This window comes from Galeopterus variegatus, unplaced genomic scaffold (genome assembly GCF_000696425.1).
Source record: "Galeopterus variegatus unplaced genomic scaffold, G_variegatus-3.0.2 Scaffold5810, whole genome shotgun sequence".
Lineage (NCBI taxonomy): Eukaryota > Metazoa > Chordata > Mammalia > Dermoptera > Cynocephalidae > Galeopterus > Galeopterus variegatus.
This window is the reverse complement of record NW_007731921.1, coordinates 108,628-117,402: the sequence shown is the minus strand read 5'-3', so window position 1 is coordinate 117,402 and position 8,775 is coordinate 108,628. Positions and strand designations below refer to the sequence as shown.

The 8,775-nt window shown below is 47.3% G+C and overlaps 1 pseudogene; it reads left to right on the top strand.

The window, feature by feature from the left end:
• Positions 1 to 5,585: 5,585 nt before the first annotated feature.
• The window catches only part of LOC103605432, a 4,826-nt pseudogene continuing 1,636 nt past the window's right edge, over positions 5,586 to 8,775 (top strand).

Below are 8,775 nucleotides of genomic sequence, written 5' to 3'. Positions count from 1 at the left end.
ACCCCTGTCTGTCCTTCCCTCTGCTTCAGGACCCAACATCACATAGGAGAGTTTGTTAAGAGTCTGGAATTTGGAGTTAGCCAGACATGGGTTCAAGTCCTGGCTCCACTTGCTGGTTATATGACTTAAGGCAAATTCCTTAACCTCTCTGAACTTTTAAGAGGAAACAGTTACTAACTAATCATGAGCACAGCCAGACATGGGTTCAAGTCCTGGCTCCACTTGCTGGTTATATGACTTGAGGCAAATTCCTTAACCTCTCTGAACTTTTAAGAGGAAACAGTTACTAACTAATCATGAGCACATAGTGACGTAAGAGTCAAATAAAATAACGTATGGAAAGTGCTTAGAACAGTCCCTGGCTCAGAGTAAGTGCTCAGAGGGGGCCTCAGAGGTGTGGAGCGGCTAGTAAAAGAAGAGTCATGTGGTCAGAGTGGAATAGGGAGTAGCTCATCTTGGTGGGGGGCAGGAAGGAAGCCAGGAGAAGCCCAGTGCTGAGTCAGTGGGAGCTGGGGAGGGGACAGTGACTCAGGCAGGTGTACCCACTCAAAGAATCTGCCCAAATATTAGCCACAGGAAGCAGATAAGAGTTTAAGCAGAAGGGTCTTTCCATGGTGGAAACCCATGGACAGTGTGCTGGGTACAGGGAAGGAGAGTGCCAGGTGGGAAAGAAGGAGGCAGGGGATGAAGTCAGGCTGAGAACAGAGAGGGAGTCATGGACCAGAGCCTGACCAGGCCCCACAGCCCAATGAGCAAGGTCAAAGAGGCAGAAAAGAATAAGCTGCCAGGACGGAGTCTGCTTGACTCCAGCAAAATGTCCCCTTTGCTTCATCCAAGGTCCCTCCACCTTGGTCTGAGGCCTGGAAGGAGAAGAGACAAATTCAGGCTGGTGGAGCCCCTACCCTGCCCAGGGACAGGCTATAATAAGCTTTAGCTGTACGTATCTCTCTTGCCTCAAAACAGCCCAACAATGCAGGGCGTTGCACCCCCATTGCATAGCTCAGGAGCCTGAAGTGAGGGAGACCAGCAGGTGCACAGGCCAGAGCAGGACGCACGTCCAGACCAGCGGCACTCTCTGCTCCCTGCTTCTCCTTCCAGGCAGGCACAGCACCATGCTTAGGCGCAGGGGCTGTCCATCGCCACTTCCACCAACTGTGTGTGACCTTACACAAGACACTCATCTCTCTGGGCCTCAGTTTCCTTGGATATAAACCAAAGATAGTAGTAGTACCTACTGCACAAGGTATTGAGAGGATTGAAGGAGCTAGATCCGAGCCTGGCACAGAGTCAGTGCTCCATGTATGTCACCTGCAGAGCTTGTATTCTTCTCAAGAAAAGCCACTCAGGAGAATGGCTGTCCCCACCCCACATTGGGGGTAGTGGAGAGAGCGCTGGGCTTGGAGCCTAAAGACCTGAGCTGGGAGCCCAGCTGTACACCATACTGGGGCTGTGACCATGGATGGGTCACTAGACCCCTCTGAATGTCAGTGGTTATTTCTACCCACTGCACAGGGTCATGGTGAAAGGGACATGGTGTGGATGACAGCACCTAGCACTCTTCAGAGTGGAGTGGAGACCACAAGCCGGGACTGGAATTTTCCTGGGTGGAGGGGACAGAACAGCTGGCGGGCAGTGACAAGGAGAGGGAAAGGGACAGGGAAGAAGTTGCAGGTGCCCAAAAGATCCCAACCCCCTCTGCAAAGCCAAGGTGGACATTTCCCCAGCCACAGGGAGCTCTGATGTGCACAGGGAAGAGGTGAATGGGTAGGCCATGGGGCTGGGGTCTTTATCCTTTTCTCTGTCACCTTCTGCTCAAGGCTGCCACCAAGGAGTTGACCGCCTACTAGGACCTTCTTGCTGTGTAACCCAGGGGAGGTTGCTCACCCACTCTGTTCTTTCCCTTTTTGGTGTCCACACTAGAAGAAAGCATTGCTCACAAAGCCGCTGGGTGGGAGGGATGAGAAGAGGAGGAATAAAATACTCAGAAGGCAAGAGGTAGAGGCCCTGGCAAAGAACCGCCCAGAGGGGCATTCAACGGCACTCCCTGCCTTCTGCCCTGGCAGGGGGTGGGGGTAAGGGGACTTCACAGGAAGGTATGACTGGGGTGAACCAAGCCACAGAGACCAAAATTAGCAGCAAGGTTGGGAAGGGAAACGGCTGCAGCTTGGCCTCACCCTCAGCAGCACGCAGAGGGAGGCAGAGCTGCTGCAGAGCAAGGCAGGTGCAGACGCTGCTCCTCGGCCCCTTTTCTCTTCCAGCATCTGCTGGGCTGCAGTGGGACCAGCATGCGCTGGACAAACGTGAAAGATCTTGGATAGTATAACAGCTGTGTCTCTTTCCAGCTGCGTGGCTGTCGACAAGACTTCACCTTGCCGAGGCTTCACTTTGTTGTCTCTGAATTGGAATGATAACACATGCCTCATTGAATAGCTGGGAGGAGAAAATACAGCTATAAGAACAGTAATCACTTTTATAGGCCAGGGTGCATGTTATTTCGTTAATCTTCACAACAACCCTGCTGGATGAGGACTTTCATCCCCATTTACAGAGAAGGGAACAGCCTTGGAGAGGTTAAGTGATTTGTCCAAGTCGCACAGCAGGTAAACAGCAGGATGGCTGTCAGACCCCAGGTCTATTGGATCTATGGATGCTTTAGAGCCTGACGTATGCTAACTGATAAATAAGGACTCAGTCTCCCCTCCAAAATCCCATCCTTGGTCCCTACTCCATTCACAGAGGCTGCCCCACTGCTGGGCTGACTCACTGGCCTTGGTCTGGGACCCTGGTTTCCTGGTCCAGACCCCTGACCCAGAGGCTGCCAGCAAAGTCCGGGCCTGTGATCCAATTACTCTTGACTCCCCTTCTTACTGACAGTGGCTCCTCACCCTGGCCAACACACTGATGATAGGTCCTCAGGGAGGTGATCCAGCAGAAGAAAGTATAGTGACCCTGCACACATCCATCTCTGTGATCTAGGGCCTGGCCTGCCTTCAACACAGCATCTTCCATCTGCTGGTGTGCAGAAGTGGGAGATCATGGTAAGGGGGTGAACTCAGAAGGGTGAGAGCTGGAGATGCTGAACCCAATGGCACATCAGGAAAGTTCATTCCAGAGATCACTTGTGATCCCAGCCCTCTCTGGAGAATGCAAGCAGCCACTGGTCTTTGCCCCTGGAGTCTCCCTGCTTCCTCCAACAGGATACAGCAAGGATGCATTAGGAGGGAGGGACAAAAGGGTTTTCACCAAGCCCCTGCAGCATGCCAGGGGCTGCAATAAGAGCCTGATGTGCAGCACTTCATCCCGGCTCTAAGCAACCCCAAAGAGCAGGCATGATATTCCCCCATAAAAAAAGAAAGAATTAAGGCTCCAGGAAGTTGTCAAAGTGCCAAAGGCCATCCAGCTGGCAAGGGATAGAGTAGCCTGTCTGACCTCAATGCCAACACTCTTTCCTTTACATAAGGACCCCATTGAATCCGCCTTGTGACCAGGGGAGGCCGCATTGTCAGACAAGCCATGCAAGGATATGCAGAACCGCACATAGTGATCTCCATCATTGTAGACCTTTCTCCAGAACTCAGTCTCCATTCTGTCTTGAGCCACAGCATGCCTGGTCCCGCAGGTCATCTATTTGATAATTGTTTACTGAACTTTCATTAAACCTAAGGCCCTGTTCTAGAAGCTGGGTGAGGTTGTAACATGAAGACCAAGAGCCCGGCCTCAGAGAACTTAGAGGAGAAGACAGAGGTATTGCAATATGATGATGGCCCCAAGGGAGTCCCAGTGAAATGCCTTGGGGAATTGAGAGGACAGAGATCCAGGTCAAGTGTCTAATTTAGAGCTTGATCATCATAGAAGGAATTGCAGAGATTTTTCTGTTCCAAGCCTCTCATTTCCAGATGAGGAAACTGAGACCCGGAGAAGGGGGTGGTTTGCATAAAGCCATGTAACATATTGGCAGTTTCAGAGCCAGCTGAGAACGCAGGTTCCCTAACTCCTCAGACCCTTTCTGGGGCACTCCTGTGATTCTATTTATGCACCTAACCAAGGCTGACAAGTGATCTAGGAAGTGCAGCCCAGGTAGAGAAGGGGGTGGTTTGCATAAAGCCATGTAACATATTGGCAGTTTCAGAGCCAGCTGAGAACGCAGGTTCCCTAACTCCTCAAACCCTTTCTGGGGCACTACTGTGATTCTATTTATGCACCTAACCAAGGCTGACAAGTGATCTAGGAAGTGCAGCCCAGGTAACTCAAGACAAATCCGTTACCATGACCATAAGAAGTCAACAGTCTCAATATGCTGGCGTTTTGTATCAGGCAAGAGGTGATTCAGCTGCACAAAGAAACCTCAAACCTAGCTTTAGCATGACAGAGCTTTTTAATCTCTCATGTCCGGAGGCCTGAGGTCCAGGCTCTGCTCTACAAAGTTGTCAGGGACCCAGGCTCCTGGCAGCCACTCCTCCTCCATCCCCAGGGTCCTGCGTCTCAAACTGAGGGCACCTGCACTCCAGGCAGCAGAGAGGATGAGGAAGAGGGGCAATGGGTACATACCCTGCCTTTTAACAAGGTTTACTGCAGGCTGTCACATGACACATCCCTCTACAGCCCAGTAGTCATAGCCCCATCAAGTGGGAGGCTGGGTAATGTAGTTTTTATTCTGGGGGGCCATGAGCCCAGCTAAAAGTTCTATAACAATGGAAGAAAGGAGAAATGGATATTTGCCTTTGGTTTCTGAACTCACTTTCTGGATCCTGCCTCTTCCAACCTCTCCTTCCCCAGATCTAGACAGCCTAGTGGCCCCTTCCTTTGTGCCCACTGTCTTATCAACAGTTTGAGGTGTGGCCACACTCCATCCCCCAGCCCCACGCCTGCACCTTCCCCAGCTCAGCAACAGTTGCTGCTTCTCTGGTCAGCCAGGGAGGCCACGCCAAGCAGAGTAGGGCCACTGCTGGACTGGGAGGTTGGGAGTCTGACTTCTAACTCTGACTTAGCTCGTCACTCACTCTATGACCTCTGCCTAATCAAACTCTCTTTCTGGGCCAGGAAAGAGAAAATGTGTATTTTGGATCCAAAGAAGGACAAAATGAAAATTAAAAGGGAAACGTCCCCAAATTTACCCTATGGATAGGCCTGTATATAGGCCCGCAGATTTGTGTACCACCTTTTGACCATTCAAGAAAGTTTTAGTAATAGCAAAATATTGGGAAAAGCCTAAATATCCATTAATTGGGAACTGGCTAAGCACATGCTAGCTCTCTGCAGTGGAATATTCAGCAACTGTTAAGAATAAGGCCAGTTTATGTGCACTTAGATGGAATCCAAAATATATCAAGTACTAAGTGTGAGGAATGTCACATGCATAGTATATAACCTTTGGGCAAAATCATATTCACTCAAATTTATATTTCCTTTGTGTGTGTGTGTAAACTTCCTCTGGAAGGACACACAAGAAACTGCCTCTAAGGAGAGGAATTGGTATTGGGGGTAACAAACAAAGACTTACTTTTCAGTGTACAAGATTTTTGAATTGTATATAATGAAATCTCTAGAGTAAAAGATAAGAAAGTAAAGGGAGGAGAAGCAGTGTGATGGCTGGAGCAGAGGCAGCCACCAGGTGAGCAGCAGAGGTGCTCAGAACTATTATGACCTGCACAAACCACTGCCTCCCCAGTTGTCCAAATTAGGGGCCTGATTAGAATGTGAAGAGCTCTTTGTTGCTGCACTGTGGTGGTGCCAGGGTCCAGGCTGGGAGGAATCTCCTGCCACAGCTGTGACATGGACTTTGAGAACAAGACAAATAAGGCGCCAGGGCTGCAGCAGTCCAGACCACCACATCTGCTTCCAGAGCCAAATCTGCCAAAGCCGGAGCTGCCTGCCAGGGAGGCCCAAAGCAAGAAGCCTGTGGCCAGGCCATCCCCTGACACTGCTGCCAGTGCCAGGGAGCCTCGAGTCAAGCAAGGTCCAAAAATGTATAATTTTAATTCTGCAAATGCCTCTGGTGGTCCTGCAAATCTGTATAAATCTATTTTGAAAGTGGTAATTAAGCGTAAACTAGAGCAAAGAATTATTGGAGTGATCAATGAGTATAAAAAGCAAAATAATAACAAGGGAGTGACTCCTGGAAGACTTACTGCCAACAAATGACAGGATTTATACAAGGCTTTACAAGCATTTTCATTTAAGACTGAGGATGGTGACGATGCCGTGACCAACACCCTCTTACGTGGAGGTGATCTTCACTCTGCCCTGGATTGGCTCTGTTTAAACCTTTCAGATGATGCACTTCCTGAAGGATTCAGTCAGGAATGTGAAGAGCAACAATCTAAAATTCCAGTCTGATCTCCAAAATTCCAGTTCCTCAAATACAGGCCACTATTTCACCTCTGTTGCAACCTAAAACCAAAAAACAGGAAGAAGATCCTAAGATTAAGATATTTATTTTCTCTTTCTAGCCAAAAAAGGAAGAAAAAATATGGAAGTAAGTATGAAAGAATGGATTTTGTGGTCTGCTGAGCAACAAAATGAAGAAAAGACTGAGAATTCTGAAAGTTTAGAAGAGGAGGAAAAATGAAAGGTGCTTGCATCTTGCAGCAAAACTTCTGGGTGCAAAGGAGCAAGCAGCCACCTTAAAACTAGAAAAAAGAAAAAAAAAAACAAGCAAGGCCAAAATGAATCAAAATGAATCAAGAAAAAATAATGAAATTTCAAAGAGAAACAGAAACTTTAGAAGACCATCCAGTATTCAATCCAGCCATAAAGATTTCACATCAACAAGATGAGAGGGAAAAGCCTCCTGTAGTCACAGAAGGGGAAAGTACTTTGAACTTTAATTTATTTGAAAAATCGACAGTTGCTACTGAAGACGGAAAAGATAAAAAGAAAGAACTTCATGATGCAAGAAGTTTTTTTTTTTTTTTTGACCGGTAAGGGGATCGTAACCCCTGGCTCGGTGTTGTCTGCACCACGCTCAGCCAGTGAGCTCACCGGCCATCCCTATATAGGATCCGAACCCATGGCCTCAGCGCTACCAGCGCCGCACTCTCCCGAGTGAGCCACGGGGCTGGCCCATGTAAGAAGTTTTGAATCTACCACTCAAAGCTGGACTGGAAAATCTCCCAAACAATTTCAGATCTATTGGGTCAGAAAGAATCTTCCCAAGAGTCCAAATCCATCCTTTGGAAAAGTTCCTGTAGGTAGGTACTGGAAATGAAGGGTAGGGGTGATCACATCTGAAGATGATGTCCCCGTGGTGTGCTGGGCAGTCTTAACAGAGGAGGGTATGCAAGTCCAGAACCTGGAAGCTACTTCGGCCCTTTATCACGTAGGGGAAGGACCGTCAGCTCGTCTGTCACTTCCTCACACTCACTGAGATGTTTGGCTGGAGTGGAGTGATGCAGAAAAGGAAAGGGAAGAATTAAATAAGATGGAAACCAATAAACCACATGATCGTTTTATCGCCAAACTTCTGAATGAATTGAAGCACCAGAACAACGGCATTCTGAAAATAAGAAAGAAAACTCTGAAGATCCTGAGGAATCTTGGGAAAATTTATCTCTGATGAGGATTTTTTTTTTTTTTTTGCACTATCCTTGGAGTCAGCAAATGGAGAAGATTTGTCAGAAGCCTCTTTGAAAGTTGCAAAGTACACCTAAGCATCAGAGACTTCTAAAGAAAAGACAACAGTTACCTGTGTTCGGACACAGGGATTCAGTTGTCGAAACTCTAAAAAGGCACTGGGTAGTGGTCGCGGCAGGTGAAACAGGGAGTGGTAAAAGTACTCGGGTACCACATTTTCTTTTAGAAGATTTGCTTCTAAATGAGTGAGGAACAAGTAAATATAACATTGTCTGTACCCAGCCTCGAAGAATCTCAGCAGTGAGTTTAGCCACCAGACTATGGGATGAATTGGGGTGTGAAAATGGACCTGGCGCAAAGGATTCTGTGTGTGGATATCAGATCCAGATGGAATCTCGAGCTAGTGAATCTACCAGGTTACTCTATTGCACAAGAGGGGTTTTGCTAAGGAAACCTCAAAAAGATGGTCTTCTAACCAATGTGTCTTATATTATTGCAAATGAGGTTCATGAAAGAAGTGTCCAGTCAGACTTCCTACTTGTTACTTTGAAGGAAATTCTACAGAAACGTTCTGAAATGCATTTGATTCTGAGTACCACTGTGGACAGTGAAAAGTTTTCTACACATTACACACACTTCCCTATTCTCAGAATTTCAGGATGAAGTTATCCTGTTGAGGTGTTTCATCTTGAAGATATAGTAAAAGAGACAGGCTCATACTGGAGAAAGACTCAGAATGTTGTCAGAAATTTCTGGAGGAAGAAGAAGTAACCATTAATAAAAAAGTATCACAAATACATCCCAGTTCAGACTAGGGCAAATGCTGATTTAAATCCATTTTACCAAGAGTACAGCAGCTGCACTCAGCATGCTACTCTCGACATGAATCCTCATAAAATCAACCTGGATCTCATTTTGGAACTACTTGCATATTTAGGTATATTTCTATTTCTAATGTGTCTCCATTTTTAAAAAAAAATTTATAAAGGAACAAAATTTATTTCTTATGGTTTGGAGGCTGGGAAGTCCAAAGTCCAGTGAACACATCTGGTGAGGGCCTTGTTCTTGGTGGTGACTCTAGTGATGCACCATGATCACATGGCGAGAATGGGCTGAGCAAGAGTGAACTAACATCCTCACTTGCTCTCCTTATAAAGCAATCAGAACCACATCCATTACTCCATGAATGAATCAGTCCATTCA